The sequence below is a fragment of the Eriocheir sinensis genome, chromosome 38 (genome assembly GCF_024679095.1).
Source record: "Eriocheir sinensis breed Jianghai 21 chromosome 38, ASM2467909v1, whole genome shotgun sequence".
NCBI lineage: Eukaryota > Metazoa > Arthropoda > Malacostraca > Decapoda > Varunidae > Eriocheir > Eriocheir sinensis.
Window position 1 is genome coordinate 1,161,815 of NC_066546.1, and position 22,218 is coordinate 1,184,032.

At 41.9% G+C, this 22,218-nt stretch overlaps 1 protein-coding gene across 5 annotated transcripts in view; it reads right to left on the bottom strand.

The window, feature by feature from the left end:
* Positions 1 to 22,218, bottom strand: part of LOC127008518 (uncharacterized) — a 117,144-nt gene that overhangs the window by 87,428 nt on the left and 7,498 nt on the right. Inside the window, exon 1 of one of the 5 annotated variants that reach the window (XM_050880635.1) lies at positions 15,138 to 15,188. The exons of the other annotated variants lie outside the window; for them this stretch is intronic. The gene's annotated coding sequence lies outside the window, so the exon portion shown is untranslated. Of the gene's footprint in view, positions 1 to 15,137; positions 15,189 to 22,218 lie in introns of those variants that run through there. 5 annotated transcript variants of the gene reach the window in all.

Here is a 22,218-nt window from a genome sequence, read left to right on the forward strand (position 1 = left end):
CGGTCAGGTAAACCAATGGATCGAATTTGGACTCGCATTAGTAAATTTGCAGGCGACACAAAGATTGGTAACTCTTCTCACTGTGATTTAAGACAGGCAAAAGAGGAAAGAGGATTTGCACAAAAACAGTGGATCGATGGGATGGAGATGCCTTTAACGAGACAAGCAAAGGTCGTATAAGTAAGGAGAGAGGAATAAGAAGTTTGATTACTTTAAACACAATGGGTCCAAATTCAAAAATCTTCACAGGGTCAAAAAATAATGAAAAAAATCATTCTTTCACAGCAAATCTTGAGATGCGTCAAATAAGCGAACAAAAGTTGAGCTATTTTTAAAATACTTAGATTACAAAGAATTTTATTTAAGAATAAAGATTTTGAAATCCTGCGACGCTACTTTATGCATCAGTACCCACTTCTCCCCACCTGACAATATTGCTAAATTAGAATTAAGGAGCTGGAATAGCGAAAATTAGAAAAGCTAGCAACAAATAAAAATCCAAGGCTTCCTTTCTAACAAATTCTCTCTTGAAACGTAAGCCTCGAGAATCGAGACTCTCTTGAGAAACTACTTAAAATAATTACGAATGTAGACAGATCAACACAAAAATCATGGTTTCACGATGAGAGACAGATCAACATTGACAGGTTCAGGGTCTATTTAAACACCCAAGGAATTGAGAAACTATTATCTGCGGTTGACACTGACAAAGCGACTGGACCAGACAATATACCCTGCAGGATACTAAAAGCTAATGCTTACATTCTTGCACCTATCCTGCAGGTTATATTCTCACAGACATTACAAACCGGAGAACTCCCTCAGGACTGGCTTATGGCAAATGTGACACAAATTTTTTAATCCAGAGACAGAACCCTCCCTGCTAATTATAGACCTATTTCACTAACCTCAGTTCCCTGCAAAATTTTAGAACATATAACTCATAGACATATAATGGACCACTCTGACAGGCAAAACATACTGACTGACAGTCAGCACGGCTTTCGGCCCAAACATTCGTGCAAGACTCAATTACTGGTGACCACACACGACATTTTGCAGTCCCTTAACAACCCCAAAATTAGACAAGTTGACGCCATAATACTTGACTTTGCCAAAGCCTTCGACAAAGTTCCCCATCAAAGACTGTTAGCTAAATTAGAATTCTATGGCATACGAGGACAACTTTCTAACTGGATTACCACATTTTTGACTACCCGCAAGCAAAGAGTTGTTCTTGATGGTAGTCAATCCTCATCTATTCCTGTAACTTCTGGGGTATCTCAAGGCACTGTCTTGGGCCCCCTTCTTTTCCTTTCCTACATTATTGATCTCCCACTATCACTTGCCTCTACTACTAGACTTTTTGCAGATGACAGCTTAGTTTATTGACCCATTTTAGATAGGGATGACTGTCTTCAACTACAAGACGATTTAGCTGCACTTGAAGACTGGGGAGCCAAGTGGCAGATGACGTTTAGACCAGACAAATGCCATCACATCCGTTTCACCCGTACCAACAAACCTATTCCCTACATTTACAAACTTCATTACACAAACCTGAACACTGTCTCTTCATACAAATACTTGGGCATACACATCTCAGTAGACATGCGGTGGAACACACATGTGAGCTGCATCAGGGCCAAAGCTCACAGAGCCCTGGAGTTCCTGCGTAGGAACCTTAACCCCTTCGGGACGCAAAAAATAATCACCCGTGATGGCCAGAACGCAAAAAAAATGCCAATTTTCATGTGCGTATTTCAAAAAAATTCATTTAACAAAAGTTTTAGTTTTTCAAGTGCTTTCTGATGGTATATTCAGAATTTCAATTATTTCCATACTTCGCCTAGAAATCATGGAAAACCGAAAAAAATGACTTTTTTTTTTCGTCTGACAAAAAATAACAACAAAAGTTGTAGATATGAGCAAATCAAACACAGAAATGCATAGTAATTTGGAAAAAAAAAAAAAAAAAAAAAAAAAACGCAACTACAGGAGGTCTAGAAGTCAAGAGGTTGGAGCGAATTTCTGGCAGTCACATGTACATGCACTCAGCTTCCTTTGTCACAAGGCAGATGACGGGAGAGGAAGTTTACAGAAGACACAGGTCATGTCAGGTGTGGTGGTGGGAATGAGAAGGGAGGGGAGCAGAGCACATACCAGGGAGAAGGGTCACTGGAAAATTCCAGGCCACCCGCCCCTCAGCCACTCCTTGTTTACCAGCTGGCCATGTGACTCAAGGGCTCGCCTAACATCACCACTAGTGTTTAATGTTCTTTTTTTTTCTCTTCCTAACAACACGACGTGGACGAGCGCAGGTGGAAGTGGATGGCTGGGGAGAGGGTGGGGTCTCAATTCCACCCTTCATCATGGTACGGATGTGTGACTGTGTGGCTAGGTGTATTTTTGTATGTCTACTGCGTGGGGGTTGCCAGAGAGTGTTTATCTGAGAAGGGAAGTGGTCAAGGACACTGAGAAAGCGAGGGAAATTTAATCGCTAAGGGGTTAAGGGGCCATCACACTGGGCAAATTTTCCGTGGACCTTCAGTCAAACCATGATTTCTGCTGGCATGGTTCTCATTTCCGTAGTTTTCTGACGTGTCCACGGTCTTCCATAGATACGGTAGGTAGATTTCACCGAAGGACGACGGTATTCATAATCATCATCAGCAGCAATAACAAGAAAAGAGAAGAAGAGGATGCTACACCCTACTGTCCCTATACATTCGCTCAGCTATGAGTGTTGTTGCCTGGACCAAGGCATCCGAGGCCACTTTAATTGAGAAAATACGGGACATGCCTTCCTCGTCCTCTAGACGTAATTCTTGCAACAGCTGCATCACTTCACTGCCCTCCTCTCTTCTTGCAAGACATTGCCACCTCCACATTCTTTTCTATTTCCGTTGCTTGTATGAATTGAGTGTCACTTTGAGTGAAAACGGGGGTGCAAAGAGGGATGGCAGGCGTCAGCCATACTTGTGAGAATGTGTCGGTCAAGCACCGTTGCCAGATTGTCATACTCAGAGCATAGTATTTACCAGTTTCTGACACCTAACTATTGCCAAGAAACATCAGGAATTAATTATTTTAACAATAATTATAAGTGAATCTCCTTATTGGTGTCCACGAGACAGTTTTTGGCTCGGAAGTCGGTAAATATAAGAGGCTGAGTAAGACAATCTGGCAACGTTGGCAAGACCACGGAGCACGGGGCAAGTGTGATTGGAAGAAGACGGTAGTGTATCCACGTACCGTAAAGTGGGGTGACTTCGGACGATTTTGACCCGTTCTAAGCAGTAAATCAGTATAGTATGCCTTAAACAGATTTTTTTTACGTGAAAGTATGGCTTAAGAACGTAGGTTTATGGTGGTAAAGCTGGAAAAAAATCCAGGTCAATGCTTTCTTGTTAAATCACGTTTATAATGGTGTCCAGTCACAATAGATCGGGGGTCACTTTGGACAGGTGTGAGGTGACTTTGTACACTTATTCTCTTTCCCTTTAGCTGGGAGTGGCTGCATTTGAGGATGGCTTCAGACATTGCTGAGGTGACTTCGGACACTGAGGAAAGTTTTTAAAAAAACAAACTATCAAAAACATATATTTCTGGCTCCTATATGAACAAATAAAGATTACAAGTAATTTTGCACTACTTTTCTGACATTAACCACATAATACGTGCACTGAACAATAAAGTGACAGTAAGTGGGGAGGTGGTGGCTGAGTCGACAGAGTGACGGCCCCGTGTTCAGGAGGACGCGAGTTCAATCCCCGACTGGTGCCACCAAGCTGGGATTTTTCAGCCGCCGCCGAGTGGCTTAAAACTACCCACATGCTGTCCAGAAGGCCACCTTTCAACCTGGACTCTAGAGTCTAGGATTAAAGATGAGCTCCGGGAGGGCAGCATGAGCCAATGCAAGATGACGCCACTATAAACACTCGCCTGCGCCAGAATGGGCTGGGCCGACCATCAGGATCCACCGGGAAGAAGCCTAACAGCGCAATAGGCCAAGACGTAAAAAAAAAAAAAATAAAAAAAAAAAATAAAAAAAGTGCTTTATCACAAGTAATTCAGGTACACAGAACGTGTAGGAACTTTTGTGACATAGAAAACACGCATTTTTCCTTAATGAAATGTCTGTAATGACTCCTTGAAAATGTAAGGCACACATGTGACATGACTTCCTATAAAATTAAAACAATATTGTTCAGATAAAGCAAATACATCTTAATATACCATAATTATCTCCGTCCCTCCTCCCGCTCTTCCTTATTGGCTCGCTCCCTCCCTCCCCCCTCTCTCTCCTTCCCTCTCCCCCCCTTTCTCTCTCTCACTCGCTTGCTCCATCCCTCCCCCTCTTGTCCCCCTCTCTTTCACACAGGCCAGCTATTGACACCCACATCGAATATCAGCTGATATTTTTTGTTCATTGTTGGCTCTGGCTTATTTGACTTTCAATGTTAAAAGAAATGATATATGTGCATGTGTGTGGAATTCCTCTTCCTTTGAGTTGCCAAGTGGCCAAGTGAGTGCATTACTCAACCCCCGTCGGCCCAAGGACGCGGCCTCCCCTCCCTGCCTCTCCCTTACATCCATCCCGCTGTTCCTTGTCTTCTTCTTTCCTACCTTCCTTCCTTATGTGTGTGTGTGTGTGTGTGTGTGTGTGTGTGTGTGTGTGTGTGTGTGTGTGTGTGTGTGTGTGTGTGAGAGAGAGAGAGAGAGAGAGAGAGAGAGAGAGAGAGAGAGAGAGAGAGAGAGAGAGAGAGAGAAACATGGAAACATAGAAATGCAGGCAACAGAAAGTCTATTGGCTCATTACAAGGTTGCCCACCTTAGTGATTTAATCTGCTAGACAGCCACTTGGGGCTTGAGGAGCAGATGAAAGCACCTCAATATTCAATTTACTCCTGACACAGCGAAATGACGGTCGATTTGATATTTGAAGGAGTTGATGGTATTTGCACTTACTACTTCTGAGGGAAGATTGTTCCAGTGGCAGATGACTCGGTTTGAAAAGAAACTCCTTCCAATGTCCGTGTTACATCGACTCGACTGAATGGGTAAACCGTTATTTCTAGTTCTTGAGTTGGTTTGCAGCTCAAAGAATTTGGAGTAATCAACGTTACTGAACTTTTTCAGGTACTTGAAGACTTGAATCATATCCCCTCGTAGGCGTCTTTTCTCCATTGTAAAGAGACTGAGTCGCTTGAGTCGTTCCTCGTACGGTTGGGCCCTTAAGGATGGAATCATCTTCGTGGCGCGTCGTTGAATCCTTTCCAGTAAATCAATGTCCTTTCTGTAATTAAGACCAGAACTGTACTGCATACTCGAGGTGCGGTCTTACCATGGAATTGTACAAGGATAACATCACGTCTGGCGTTTAACACTCAAAGTTCCCAGGGCCGGATTTGCCAATAGGCAACATAGGCCATTGGCCTAGGGCCCACTGGTAACTGAGGGCCCACTGGGGTCCTGGGGACTTAAGTTGTGGTGGCCCAATGGTCGAGAGAGAGAGAGAGAGAGAGAGAGAGAGAGAGAGAGAGAGAGAGAGAGAATAATGTTCGTTAACCTTCAGCACCTTGACCAAAAATCCACATTCATCAACTTTTGTGTGTCATATTCATTCCACAAAAATTAAATTTACTGACTCACAATGCAGGTTGCTCTTTTGAAACTGCCGCAGTCACCAGACTCGTACTGTGTGTGGCAGGGTTGCCATGTTTGTCCTTTTAAGGACAGTCTGTCCTTTTTTGAGCCTGTTTGTCCTTAAGTTTTCTTGAAAAAGGACAGTCAAAATCTCTCACACACACACACACAAACAACACACACACAATATAAATATATATATATATATATATATATATATATATATATATATATATATATATATATATATATATATATATATATATATATATATATATATATATATATATATATATATATATATATATATATATATATATATATAGATGACAAAAAGAAATGTATCACTCGAACTCTATTTTCATGTTATATTTTCGTGATGACTAACATTTGTGCTTTCCTAAGGCGATAAAATAGTACTTAGAAACAAAACATATAAATAAATGCTTTTGAGATCTCGAGCAGTCATTGAAGTTCTGTTTTGTGCGAAATGCAGAGACCGTTAACGATTTTTTTTTTTACTGTTATAATTTTCATCCCTATTCACACATTAAGCTTATTGAGAAAAAAGGTTGATTGGTCTCTTCCTACACTACTATGAGGTTTAAATAGGCAAGGAAAGGCTTTAATATCCTCAAAAGCTGTGTTGAAATTATAGCTACTTCTATTGCTGGTGTTAGTCTGTTTAAATTCCCCACCTTTTTTGCATAGCGTTTGTAAAATAATAAAACCTCACTGAACTCGCCACTTGTTGAATAAATGATCGTTGAAAAGCAAATGTTGTTGAGAAAATTAACTAGGTAAAAAAAAACTGCTTAAGAGACACCCACTTGAAGACAAACAAAAGAAATATTACAATTTTTACAGAGACGCATTTAGAAACAAAACATGACACTGAAAATAGAAAAAGAAATAGTTACGTCGAGAAAATAGCTTAGAAAATAAAGAATATGGTACAGTGACATGACAAAATACGAGTGTGTAAAGGATGACCAAACATTTTTATAAGGACTCTTAGAAACAAAACATGGCACAAAAATGGAAAAATAACAATAACATCGAGAAATAGGTTAGAAATAAAGGATGTAGTAGAGTGACATGACAAATTACGAGTATATAAAGGATGACCAAACATTTTTCACAAGGACACTCTTAGAAGCAAAAAGAAACCAACGAAAATGCCTAAAAATTATATACACAAATATGCCATAAAAGGAATAATAAACCCCAGAAAAGGCAAGATCAAGAGAATGTAGATGAAATTAGAAGCTTCACGCGGCCATTACGGGAACCAGGACGAAGCAGGAGGTAATACGGAGACATTTTTCCCTCTAATTCAGGTACGCGGCATTTACACTACATCACAGGTAGCCAGACTAATTAAACAGATCACCAGGTACATTTCACCACTAACATTTCCCCGGTGAGACTCTTAGTAGTGGAGTTATGAGGGTGAGAACTGAGCCGGCGTGCAACATGGCGGCGCACTGTTCCTGAAGGCGTTAATCATTATTCCATTTGTATCCCTTTATGGCGGTTCTGTGTGAGTGTTACTGGTGTGTACGTGTAGCTTGTAGTCCCTAGTATGTGTGTGTGGCGTATGGGTGTCCTGTGATGTTTGAAAGTGTGTTAAAATAAGGATTAGCGGTGAGGATGCTGAGGACAAAAACAGCACACCATGGTAACGCGCCCCCAGTGTATACCCGGTCTCATTCATCACAATTAACTGTCATTAGGTAGATTTAAGCATTCTTGACCGAACATTGGGGGATTAAAATAAGGTGGTGTTTTGACAGCTGCCTTTCCAAACATTAGTATCTTGTTGAGAATTTTCCTTACCATCCCCATTACAAACTGTCAGGGAGAGAGGTCTTTTTCTACTCTATCTAGGGTAAAAAATCACGTAAGATCAACTATGGGACAGACCAGACTAAACTCACTTTCACTACTATGCATTGAATCTGACCTCTTACAATCCCTTGACACAAACAGTATCATTGACAAATTTGCCTTGGAAAAAAGCAGAAAAAAGTCATTCTGAACTGCACATAGTTGTGCTTAAAAATTTATTTTTCTTCATTTTCGTTTCAGTGTGCAACATGTATGTAGGCCTACTACATATGGAACCTGATTCACTTTGATGTACTTTTGATGTACTTGATATAGAACTTCATTTACTTTAATCAGATACAGCTATGATGCACCTGATATGGAACTAATTTTTATTAGAAACTATTAATGTGTTATGTTTTACTGTAATTCTTAGTGTAAAATGCATTCTGGTTCAGTTTAACTGTATTTTTTCCATTATACCTCTGTTTAAGAACAGGTTCTGCACAAAATAAAAATTATATATATATATATATATATATATATATATATATATATATATATATATATATATATATATATATATATATATATATATATTGGCGAGGGGGGGGCCCCCTGATGAGATTTGGCCTAGGGCCCACAAGCAAGTAAATCCGGCCCTGAAAGTTCCTCACTATGAACCTGAGCATAGTGCTGGCTTTGTTATATGCTTTTTTAGAGTGATTCGCATGTTTCAGGCCACTGCTGATAGTGACTCCAAGGTCCTTTTCCTCCTGCATCGCCTGCAGAGGTTTCCCATTCATGATGTATGTGTGGTTACTATTTCAGGAGAGATATGCGCTCTCCCCCCCTCTCTCTTACACACACACATACACACAAAATAATACGTGATGATTGGAGTTTATGGCTTAAAACTTGTTATAATAAGTAGCGACATTTGAAATTTGGCACGCGCGGCCGAAGTCACCCCAAATCATGGCCGGTCACCCCATTAAATCTGAAAAAAGAAAATATTTTGCTGTTAGGCCTGTGGATATTGAAACATACACACAGAAGCAAAAGTAAATGTGTGTATGGTGTCCCAGATGTTTTTGCTACATTCTCGCGTTGGTCACACGTCTTCACACCTTCCCGCCTATTACACTCAATAGAAGTTTGACAGATGAAAAAAAAACATGCTTTATTTCAATACATCTTCAATGAATATTTACACAAATTGTGCAAATGGGTTTGCAATATGATTGTATCCACGTTATATTCACATCACTCCTTTTTATTAAAATGCACATTTTTTTCACTACCATGTCTTAATTTCTCTATACTATAATTCAATAACATTTTATCCAGAAATGTCCGAAGTCATCCACAAGTCTGAAGTCACCCCACTTTACAGTAGGCAAAAATCGAAAATTTATAACTGAAGATCCACGGAAAATTTGCCCAGTGTAATAGCCCCTTAGCAGGTGTAAAACAAACATCAAAATTCTTGCATATAAGACACTCGTTCGGCCACACATAGAATATTGTGACACCATCTGGGACCAACACACTAACAATAACATTAATAAATTAGAGGTATTACTGCAACCAGACTATCTCTGTTGCTACCACTGAATTATCAATTATTGTACCTGTTGCTCCCTGAGCTAGCTTCGGCTAAGGCTTTAGGCTTATCAGATAGCCTTGGGCTATTTCAGAGGCATTGTCGAAACCTCCACAAAGTGTGAGAGTTAGTCTCATCTCAAAGGCCAAAGTGTACTCATCTCCTGAGGGTTCGGCTAGCAGCAACAACAACTCTCACGTCATCAGCCGAGTCAGTGAGTCAGTAACCACTTACAAAGTGACCAGTGACCAATAGGAGGTGAACAATACTATTTTTCTCATATCTCATCATTTCTGTGTCCATCTTATCTTTTCATTCATCCATTCATCAGTGATTATCATCCATTTATTCATTGGTGGTGGTTATTATTATCTATTATTATTGTGTGTCATTGTGTGGGTTTCTTGTGTTTTCCTTTTCTCATTGTTATCTGTGTGTCATTTTGTCTTTGGTTTAATCTTCGTTTTGGTATATTTTGTTATGCTTAATGACCTTCACACCATTTACTTGATTTAAACGACCATAAGGTCTTAAGAGCAAGTAACGTAATTACTCTCACTTGCTACAGGTGTTGTTAATATTGTTGTTTCTTACTTATACATTAAATTTATGTTAAGGACTATCTTCGTATTTTCATCACCTCATTTAATGTTCGGGTAACCAGTTTCTTAAATTATCACCCTAGACAAAACTACTGTGTCGCTCGTAACATTATTGGGGGCCTGACCGGGATGATATGCAGTGGATTATTATAACTAATTCATTGTTATTTTCCACCACTTCATCTTCGCTAATCATTTATTGTTTCATGTATGTTCGTTCACCCCTAGTATCACTCCTATTACTTTTGTAATCACTGTGTCACTGTGTTTGTTGGTGCTGTTTCATGTGCAACGTGATTGAGTGTTGGGATTGACTGTGCCTTTAATAACTAACCACGCAAAGGCCTAGCGTGGAGACTTTATCAGTTCCTCATACTCTTAATTACGTTTTGCTCTGTTCGAATCTTTCCTGTGAGACACTTTCTCCCCATAGCCTACGAGACTCATTTTCTTTAGGAACCACTGACGTTCCGAATCAATTCAATACTTCACTCGACTCATAACTTGACCAGCTCAAACTCAAACGAGTACTTAATGCCAGATCCTGTTTGCAGATGTGGGTATTGCATTCTCTGGTCATTCTCCACTGGCTCGTTATCTTCGTCAAGTGTTATCTCTTCAGGGGTCGCTCCCCTATCAATTAATCTCATGCCAGGATTGTGAACTAGTTAATAGTTCAGGAGATTACTGTGTCACATTCCAAGCATCACTTTTAACCATTAGTGGTTACTAACAACTTTCATACAACCGTTAAATCGACTTGTACATCAATCAAAATGGTGTTCAACGTAGAAGAGTTTGTCGGTAATCCCTCTGTGGAGGAACTTAAAACCGCAACTGTAACTGTGGAACAACTTAAATATATTGCTACAAACTATAATATTCCTTCACTAGTCAAACAAGAAAACCCGAGTTGATGTCCCTAATTCTAGCTCATCTGGGTGACCCTGAGGAGGAGGCTGACCACCTCATGGAAAGTCCTACCTCTTTGGGTTCTGCAAACCCCATAATCGCCCTAGAGATAGAGAGGGTGAAAATGCAGGCACTCAGATGAAGCTAGAATATGAAAAAAAGCAAGAGCACTTGAAAGGGAAGAAAGCACTTGAACGCGTGCGAGATGAAGAAAGTAAAGCACGTGAAAGGAAGAAAGCACTTGAGCAGCGTCGAGATGAAGAAATTAAAGCACTTGAAAGGAAGAGAAAGCACGTGAACGTGAACATCAACTCAGCGTGCTTCAGCTGCAGTCCTCAGACAGGGGACTCGAACCCTAATAGGTTGCAGATAACCAAATTTCTTCCTCTTATGCCTCAATTCTCGGATTACGATCCAGAAGCATTCTTTCGAATTCGAATCCTCTGCCATTCACTTCGATCTACCGAAGGAGGACTGGACATGGCTAGTCAAGCCCAAACTCAACGGTAAGGCCTTGGCAGTCCTAGAAAATATCGAAGACAACTCAGATTACGAGGTAGTAAAAAGCGCTATTTTAGCAGCTTATGCAGTCACCACAGAGAGATATCGACAAACCTTCCACAACATGAACAAGACATCTGGTCAAACATACTTGGAGTTTGCATCAGAGAAACTCCGAGCTTTGAGACACTGGCTTAAGTCGGCAGCTGTAACCACATATGACGATCTGGTAAACCTTGTAGCTCTAGAGGAATTAAAAAGTAAGATACCATACTCAATCATGTTGCACATCACTGATAAGGATGAGACTGAATTCTTAAAAGCCGCCAAATTGGTGGATGTCTTTTCACTAATACATCGCTCTATGCCCTCAGGAGACAAGAAACTTCAGCCTGTGGGTAAGTCAGGTGCAAGCTATAGCAAGGATGTAAAACCCGCAGAGAGTAGTGGTAGTGCCAAGTCTTTTCTCTCTTGCAGTTTTTGTAAAAAGGTGGGCCATCTCATAAAGAATTGTCCTGATCCTAGGTGTAAAGTAGCAAAGACCTCTACATTCTCTAAACCAGTCGCCTCTCTCAACACTCCTTCAGTACTTCCTCCCACTGACCCTTTTCAACCCTTCAGGTCTCAAGGTACTGTGGCTCTCAACACGGACTCTGAAGGGCACCCTCTCCAGATTATGCGGGATACTGCCTCTGCCCAATCTATCATTTTAAAATCCGCTCTTCCAGGGATTGAGCAGCAGTACACGGGGGAGAAGGTACTCCTTAAAGATTTTCATCAAACCTTTCCCATACCTCTGGCTAGGGTGCACTTAAACTGTCCATTGGTTGTGGGAGCAGTTACCATTGCTGTCAGTGAGGATAATTCTCTACCTATCCCTAATGCAAATTTCCTGTTGGCTAATGATCTGGCTGGGGGACTAGTCGTTCCACCTATCATAACTAATGTCTCCCCATTGCATTACAACCCTACAGCTGACATGGAAAAGGAGCAGCCTAACATTTTTCCTGAATGTGCAGTCACTCGAGCACAGTCTGTTGCCGCTGCTCACTAGCCACCTCAGCCCTTACCAACCACCCTCCATCCTACGCCTCACGTTGGGGTTGGTAAGGTATTCACTGACCACTTACTTGCTGAGGCTCAAAAAGACGATACCACCCTGTCTCGATTTCATACCCAAGCTATACCTAAAGACCAGATCACTTCCTCACCTTCTTTCTATTACCAGGATAAAATTCTTATGAGATTGTATAAACCACCTCAACTTTTAGATGATGCCACTTGGGCTGAGCTCCATCAAGTAGTCCTACCCGTCACCTTAAGAGAGCCAGTGATGGAGATCGCTCATGGGAACCTAGCCGGCCATCATGGGATCAGGAAAACTTGTGAGAAGCTACTTAATGAGTTTTATTGGCCCGGTCTTAGGAAGGATGTTGCCTCATTTGTTAATTCTTGCCACACTTGCCAGGTAATGGGGAAACCCAACCAGAATATCCCTCCTCATCCTAGAGCTGGCCTTGCACCTGGCTCACCAGAGAGACCTGTATGTTCTATTTCGTTAGAAAACACCACCACTCATGCAGAAGGGACAAATAATTCATCCATATTATGTAACCCATCTAATTACCTGTCCCATCTCTCATCCTCTCAATCAAAAGACATCCTATCCATCCTTCACCAGTTTCATGTGTTCAATGATCATCCAAACCTGTGTAACCTCACCTCTCATGACGTCAAGCTCCTCCCCGGCACCTCTCCTCTTCGTCACCCTCCATATCGCATAAGCCCCAGGAAACGTGACCAGATGAGGCAAGAGGTGGACTATCTACTCGAGCAGGGGCTGGCGAAACCCAGCCAGTCTCCTTGGGCGTCACCTTGTCTACTCGTCCCCAAGGAAGATGGACAGCTGCGTCTCTGCACCGACTACCGCAGGGTCAACGCTGTGACAGTCCCAGACGCCTACCCCCTGCCACGGATAGACGACTTGATCGATGAGGTGGGAAGGTCCCAGTATATAACAAAGCTGGATTTATTGAAGGGCTATTATCAAATTCCCCTCACAGAGAGAACAAGATATATCCGCTTTCATCACTCCCTTTGGGCTCTACCAATATATTGTAATGCCTTTTGGGATGAGGAATGCCCCTTCAACCTTCCAGAGAGCCATGGATTATCTGTTACAGGATCTTATTGGAGTGTCTGTTTACCTAGACGACATTCTAATTTTTACAGAGCATTGGGAGCAGCACCTTAAGAGACTCAGGGATGTGCTGACAAGGCTGCAGGCAGCCCACTTCACCGTGAAGCTGGCTAAGACTACCTTCGGCCGAGCAACGGTGACGTACCTGGGCCACGTGGTGGGCAATGGCAGAGTACGACCCAAGGAAGCCAACATCTCTGCCATCCTTGAATACCCTGCCCCCACTACTCGGAAGGCCCTGCGGCGCTTTCTGGGCATGGCAGGGTATTACAGGAGGTTCTGCCCTAACCCGCGGCCGCCACTGTCCCTCTCCACACGGCTCACGAGTGAGCCGTACACTACTTGTGGACAGAGGATTGCCAGGCCGCCTTCGACCAACTCAAGAACTTCCTGGCCCAGGGTCCTGTACTCATCGCCCCAGACTTCACTCAGCCCTTTGCCCTGCAGACTGATGCCAGTGATGCCGCTCTTGGTGCTGTATTACTGCAGGAGGTGGAGGGTATCCTTCATCCAGTGGCGTACCACTCCAGCAAACTTAATATCCACCAGAGAAGATACAGCACCATTGAGAAAGAGCTCCTGGCCATCGTCTCAGCAATCCAGAAATTCGAATGCTACATACAGCCTGCTCAAGAACCACTCCAAGTCTACACAGACCACAATCCATTGGCCTTCCTCAATCGCAGCAAGTTTACCAATCAGCGACTTCTCAGATGGTCCCTGTTTCTCCAGCCCTACAACCTGAATGTCAACCACATAAAGGGAGGGAGAACATCATCGCCGACGCCCTATCTCGCATCTAAAAACTCGACTTGACCAGAAGTCAACCACTACGACTCCACTGGGCAACAACGGCTACCTACAACTACAAATCAACCCAGTGGTGTCGTCTTCAGGGGGGAGGTATTACTGCAACCAGACTATCTCTGTTGCTACCACTGAATTATCAATTATTGTACCTGTTGCTCCCTGAGCTAGCTTCGGCTAAGGCTTTAGGCTTATCAGATAGCCTTGGGCTATTTCAGAGGCATTGTCGAAACCTCCACAAAGTGTGAGAGTTAGTCTCATCTCAAAGGCCAAAGTGTACTCATCTCCTGAGGGTTCGGCTAGCAGCAACAACAACTCTCACGTCATCAGCCGAGTCAGTGAGTCAGTAACCACTTACAAAGTGACCAGTGACCAATAGGAGGTGAACAATACTATTTTTCTCATATCTCATCATTTCTGTGTCCATCTTATCTTTTCATTCATCCATTCATCAGTGATTATCATCCATTTATTCATTGGTGGTGGTTATTATTATCTATTATTATTGTGTGTCATTGTGTGGGTTTCTTGTGTTTTCCTTTTCTCATTGTTATCTGTGTGTCATTTTGTCTTTGGTTTAATCTTCGTTTTGGTATATTTTGTTATGCTTAATGACCTTCACACCATTTACTTGATTTAAACGACCATAAGGTCTTAAGAGCAAGTAACGTAATTACTCTCACTTGCTACAGGTGTTGTTAATATTGTTGTTTCTTACTTATACATTAAATTTATGTTAAGGACTATCTTCGTATTTTCATCACCTCATTTAATGTTCGGGTAACCAGTTTCTTAAATTATCACCCTAGACAAAACTACTGTGTCGCTCGTAACAGAGGCCATACAAAACAAAGCTGCAGGATAGGCCAGACATGATTACAGACACACCACATCAGTCACTTTGCTTAAACAAGACATAAAACTAGACCCATTAGCAACACGAAGACAAATACACAGACAACAAATGTTATATAAAATCACGGGGAAAATTTACGAAACCCTAGACACCTCTGGCAAAGTTAATACTTACATCATGGATTTCTTTTTGGTCCCTGATTGCAGTGCAGTCACAAGTGACTTCCGGAAAGGAGAAAGAAGCCAATTCAGGGACCATTTATTGTTGAAAATAGGGGATAATAATTTACGAAAGCGTCGCCTCCTCTGGCGGCGGCCGCGGTGATGGTACCGCCAACACAGCCGCAAAATAGTTCGCAGAGGGTTTAGGGTGGGGGAACATATTTAAACTATCCCAACCGAACTTTATGACCTAACAGCTAACGGTGGGGGAGGCTTCGCCTCCCTCTACCCCCCTTCTAACCTGGGGGCTCTGCCCCCCCTGGACCCCCCTCATGTATATGCGACTTATTTCTGCGAGGAGGTATTTCTCGCAACACAGCGCCATGGCCGCTGGCAGAGGAGGCGACGCTTTCGTGAATTATTATCCCCTATTTTCAACAATAAATAGTCCCTGAATTGGATTCTTTCTCCTTTCCGGAAGTCACTTGTTACTGCACTGCATTCAGGGACCAAAAAGAAATCCATGATGTAAGTATTAACTTTGCCAGAGGTAGCTAGGGTTTCATAAATATTATCCAAAATCACAAACAATTTAGTAGACATAAACAAAGACACTTATTTACACCCGACAACTACACGATCCACTAGAGGCAGCCACAACCTTAAATACCACACTTACCAGACTGACACAAGTATATTCAAATATTCATTCTTTCCCCGCAGCATCCAAGAGTAGAATAATCTCCCATCTCATGTAGTTAACCCTTTAATTGCTAAATGCTTGCAGTGGGCGTTAGGCGTATTTGCTGGTGGCGCTAAACGCTCGCTGTGATCTCCAGCCGCACTCAAATCTCCCGCGTATGAGTGTTCCAACACTAATTCTCACAACACAGGATTGCCAATTGAGTGGGTTCTTCACTAAATTTGGTGGAAAATCATATCAGCCCAGTGCGGCAAATCTACGGACGAGTAACTGGTGGATGTTCTTGCCCAATATAGCAGCAATTTTGCATAGCTTCACCTATCACCTGACTGATTCTTTGACCAAAGAGTTGTAAATATTGCAGTTGGCAATACTCCCTTGCCAGTCTGAAAAAGAGATGTCCACAGTTACCTCAATATGGCTGATCATCCCGCACGCACTGACGTAAGTGTTAACATTCAACACTCCTTGAACGTGCATGTACGTTCGCAAGAGAGGCACACATAACCGACTCCTATAGATCTGGACCTCCTCTTTCCAATGGTGTTTTTGGTTTTTAGCTGTGATGAAGTTTTTGAGATACAGAGGTTAAAAGAACTCCCCCATTGGGCTCCCTGACTGCGCCTGAGGGGATAGTCGCATCCAGACTGCGCGAAAGGAAAGGGTTAATAGTCCCACTCTTGACACATTTAGGAATAGGATCATCAATCATTATCTCCCTAATCCTGGCCCTTCACCTGTTAGGAATTAGGTCCGTTAACCAGGGGATTTGACAAATTAACTATTTTCCTTATGGAACTAGTCTCGGGCCGAGAGTTCAAGCCAACTATGAGTATTGTCTGAGCTCAAATAAGCCTTGGATGGCACTTAAATAATTCCCTCATCGGTTCCCAAACCGAGACAGAATCACCTTATTCACTGCCTGAAGACTAACCACATTCACCATGAAAGAAATAACAATAGTTCAGTGTTTCCTTTCATGAAATAATAAATAATTGCCCTTGCGGAATTATAATTAAAGAGCGAGGATAATTTAACCAATGGAAACAGAGAAGATCAAAAGCCACGCCATCTGGCGAGGGAAATTCAAAATACCTCTTCAGACCCACGTGGTTGGTTTTCGTCGACTCCTTCATCAACTGTCAAGCAGTCAACACCTCAGCGCTTGCAACTCCTTCATTAACTCGCGGCAGTGCTTTTTTATTCTCTCTCGAGGAAGACTACACCCTCCGGGACGAGCCTTCAAGGGACAACCTCTTTTGAAAAAACACCTTAAGATAGGTGCCCCCAGCAGTCCTTTAATACAAATAAATGTTACTAACAGGCCTGTTAGGATTATCGTTGTAACTCTGGGAGGTACTTGTGGGGAAGCCTGCATCCACTGTAGGGTGGTAAGTGATGACCTTTCGAATTTTGTCCTGGTAGGAGTTTAGCCTTTTTGCGAGTACAGGTAACTCTCGATTTACGCGAGTATTGTGTCCTTGAAGAGGTCGCGTAAATTAAAAACAATGTAAATCAAACAAGAGGTAGGTTTCTATCGAAAAATAAATATTCACTTCATTCAGTGAGGAGAGAGAGAGAGAGAATATCCATGTCACTGAGATATCCACTCAGGCACTCACTCTCAGCCTCACTCGTGTGAGGAAGAAATGAGGGACACCATGAGCGACTGGATAGTACTGGTACCGGTACTGAGCAGTCTGGTACTGGTACCGTACCGTATAGCTGGTACCGTTAGTACCGGCACCTGCCCACCCCTATTGTTGAGTAGCGTGGCAGCGTGGGTACTGTATTGTTGTTCAAGTGGCGCGCGGGAAGAACTGAGCTCAGCTGTGTGCCCGCAGTGCCGTGAGTCCAATTGCGCGAGACATATGGTGGCCACTCCATAAAATATTGTGCATAGGTGAAAAAAACATGTAAATTAAACATTTATTTGGACTTTGGACCCTGCGTTATTTAAAAAACGCGTAAACCAAACTCGCGTAAATGGAGTTACCTGTAACACAAAAACGTTGGGTACGGTAAATTCACTGAATCCCAATATATTTTCTAAAGAGTGATTCTAGTAACCACATCAGCTGCTCCTTGCTGAATTCAATTGAATTTAACAACAGGTACAGCCCAGTTCAGAAACATCCTCTGAGGCAGTATAAAAATTAAAATGAAAGTACTTCTATTTGGACATTCCTACGTTCGGGATCTGTCTCGATTTGGGAGTTGGGATCGCGAGTTAGAGCTGGCTACCGGAGAAAAGGTGCCAGTGCAGTTTGCTTTCAGGGCTTATCCCGGCAAAGATTACAGTTTCTTCCTGGAACATCCAGAAGAAGTAAATAGAATTCAAGAGGCAAGCCCCGACATTGTCATTGTGGTTCTGGGAGGAAACTCTGTCACCTCCTCCCTGTCTAACATCCAAATAAAGGAGAACGCTGCAGCCTTTTACACACTGCTCAGGGCTGCAGTGAAATCTGATTGCCTGAAACTTGCTGTTCAGATAGAGGCTCGTTTTGTGCCTGCCGGGAACCGCCATGGCGTGCCCAAGGTTGCTGAATTCAACCGGTGCCGGCAAGTTTTGAATAATTTCACTAACAAAAGCCTCAAGAGACAGGGGTTGGTTGACAGAGTTATCCAGTTGGGGTCGGTGGATTTCTTCAACCCTCAGTACTACAGGGATGATGTGCACTTGAGTGGAACTGGGTTGGAAAAATATAAGGATGCAATCTTGGGTGGCCTGAGATATGCCCTTGAACACCGGCAGTGAGTATAGTTGATCCCCAGGTGCCCGAAGCATTATTCAGCCGAATAGTTAGTGGCAATTGAGGGCCAACTAGCCAGTCCGGAACTGCCTCCTTGAACAGTTAAGGGTCTTTTTTTTATTTGCCCTTTTAATTGAAACCACCCCTATTAATCAAACCCTTTTAGATTGTTTATTTCAATATTGAGCTTGCTTCTAAATTTGCCACAATGGAATCAAAACTAAACCCTGAGGAAGCAGCCACCCTTGGGGTAAATAAAGACTCTGTTCCCCAAGAGATAATTAAGACCCTGAGAAGGAGCAGGGGAATCTTTAAAAGAAAAATAACACTCCTTCTTAAGCAATTGAAATAGTTAACTCAAACAGATTCTTTAACACCCTCCCTAAGTAAGAGCTTGACCAATAAAATAGAATTAGAAATGGTACAAGTGAAATACTATGATGACAGAATAAATAAAGTAAGGGGTCAAACAGACCTTGAAAGTAAGGATGAAACTTACTATGCCTCAGAATTGGAAGATTAAATGAATTTCTCACTACAAATTGAAATAGAATTAGATCAGTATGTTGAGCTAAATAAGGATCAGGATTCAAGAGGTGCTCAAAGTGATATTACTTCACAGAATCTTATGCAGTTTATGTCACAAATGAATTTTAATGAAGGCAAGCCTCCTCCATTGAATTTTGGAACATTTTGGGGAAAGGAGAAGGACAAGTTTGCTTTTAATACCTTTTTGAACCAATTTAATAATGTGATTGGGACGAGAAAGCATCTGACTGATGCTACCAAACTAGCCTATTTAATTGGCTATTTGAGAGATTATGCTCTCTCAGTAGTGAAACATTTATCTATTTCAGATGCTAAATACAAAACAGCCATCCAAATGCTGGAGAAAGAATTTTTAGACAAAGAATTCATTATTGATGAAACTTACAAGAATATAATTAAATCTTATCCAAGCTCTTTGTTTGACCCTGAATATACTTCCACCAAGATTTTCTTAAATGAGATAAGGGCCCTTATAGCCGAGTTAAAGGCACATGGCTTTAACTTTCTGGAACCAGACTCAGCTGGTCATTCCCTTATCAGCCATATTATTTTTGACAAGCTTCCAGCAACAGCAAAAAGGGAATTCATTCATCTTTCATCCAAGAATTACCCCACCATAACTGAAATCTTTGAAAATTATCACAGAGTTCTCACCACCTTGAGTAAAACTTGTTCTGTAAAGCCTAAAACTTTTAATAAAGGCAACAATAAGCCTTCCTCTGTTGAACACAAACCACCAATGAAGGCCAGAGAGAATAAAGAACCAAAAGGTACACTCCAGAATTACAAAACCTTCTCCACAGAATTAACTTGTAAGTTATGTGGGGCTGGTGGGCATTCTTTGGGCCAATGCTCGAACTTTACCAACTTGGAAGCCAAAATTGCCTGACTAAAAGAATTATCTATGTGTACAGGTAACTCTCGATTTACGCGAGTTTGGTTTACGCGTTTTTGAAATAACGCGGGGTCCAAAATCCAAATAAATGTTTAATTTAAGCGTTTTTTTCACTTATACGCGATATTTTATGGAGTGGCCACCAGATGTCTCACGCAACTGGACTCACACGGCCACACAGCTGAGCTCAGTTATTCCCGCGCGCCACTTGAACAACAATACAGTACCTACGCTGCCACGCTACTCAACAATAAGGGTGGGCAGGTACCGGTACCAGTACCAGTACTAACGGTGCCAGCAATACGGTACGGTACTGGTACCAGGCTGCTTGGTACTGGTACCAATACTAGCCAGCCCCTCATGGTGTCCCTCATTTCTTCCTCACACGAGAGAGGCTGAGAATGAGTGCCTGAGTGGATATCTCGGTTCTGGTGACACGCGGCATGCAGCTGTTTGTTGTGTGGGTGTGGTTATGTGGTTTGTAAACAATGCAAATGGCGGCCGGGCTGGGATTGCGTGAAATAACTCCTCGTACAAGACTCATGATGTACAGTTTCTGATATCATATTCACCCCGTTATTCTCACTAATATTAATACTTAATAATGAACAAATGGACATTTTTTTCCAATATGATTTTTTATGAAGCTTGTACTGCTCCTTAGTCATACAATCTTAAGCCACCTGTGACATCAAGATCAAGATCATACAAATGGCGCCCGACGGAAAAACGGGATAACAGCAAGGCATGGACGATCTTCCACCGATTTAGTCTTTGTATAGTAGTTATTAGATCACCCTGTATTCTATGGTAACATATTATAGGACAGCTACGGACTATGAAGGATTATAAACAATAATAAAGGTAAGTTTGCCGTTGTTATTGGATAAGACGAAAAACAGACCCTTAAAAACATCCCAAAGAAGAAAAAAAATCATTAAAAATTTGTACATTCAGCGTATAACGCACAGGGCTAAACTTTCAGGCATTTTTTACGTGAAAAAATGCGCGCTATACGCCGAAAATTACGGTATTTTTTTTTCAACAGAACCCTACCTCTTGTTTGATTTACATTGTTTTTGAATTACGCGACCTCTTCAAGAACGCAACACTCGCGTAAATCGAGAGTTACCTGTACCAGGTGTGCTGGTTCGGGGCACGATGAGAACAACTGTTATGGAAAACAGGGTAAACTTAGATACCAATGCAGAGTCTGTCGGTCAAAGGAACATATTACACCCTTGTGTCCCTCGGCTGACAAGAAAGATAAAGCTAAACCACAACTTAAGACAAATATAAGCTTGTGCCTGGCACAAAGAAGTTTCGACTCTTGCCAACTGCTGCCAACAATGACTTTAACTTTAAAGAATGGCAGAAAGAGTAGAAAGGTTAGGTGCCTTGTTGACATCAGAAGCCAAAGATCATACATTTCGGAAACCGCTGCCAAAGACCTTTGCCCAGATGTGAATAAATTATTTTCCCTAGATTGTGATGTTGGAATCTACATTGGTGCAGAAACAAAAAGCTCCAAACAAATGGCTACAGGGATTAAATTTGAAGATCGATTCACTTTTGCTCCCTTATTGGTGGACAAGACCTTGGACATTAATTTTTATGTTCCAGGGATGAATGCAGTCATTTACAAATTCAAGGAAAATAACTTAAAATTGTTGGATGAACACTTCTATGAGGCCAAGAACCATGAAACTATCCAAGATGATATGTTGCTAGGCATTGACATACTACTGTCTATGTCATCAGTGTCCTGGCAAGAGAAATTAGGAGGTAAATGTTAAGTTATGCACAACAAAGTAGCTCCCATTGGAAATGTATTTAACTTTTTGAGTCCAGCAGAACAGCAATTTGTTATGCGTCTCCTAACAAAAAAGGATGAGAAAAACCTATGCAACAAAACTAAGACAATGGTTAATGCCATTTTGGACCCTATAAAATCATATTTCAGTCCACTTGAACACCTTTTAGAGGACACAGAAGTGGACAATGGACTGGAACATCTCTTTAGCCTTGAGTCCTTAGGAATAAAAACCACTGATCAAGACCTAGTGTCCCTAGAAAGCGAACAAATAAAGCAGTTTGAAGATGGTATTACTTTCAAAGAGGGTCATTATAATGTTGAGTTGCCATGGTATTCAGACAAAATAGATTCTGTTCCTTCAAATCATTCTGTTGTACT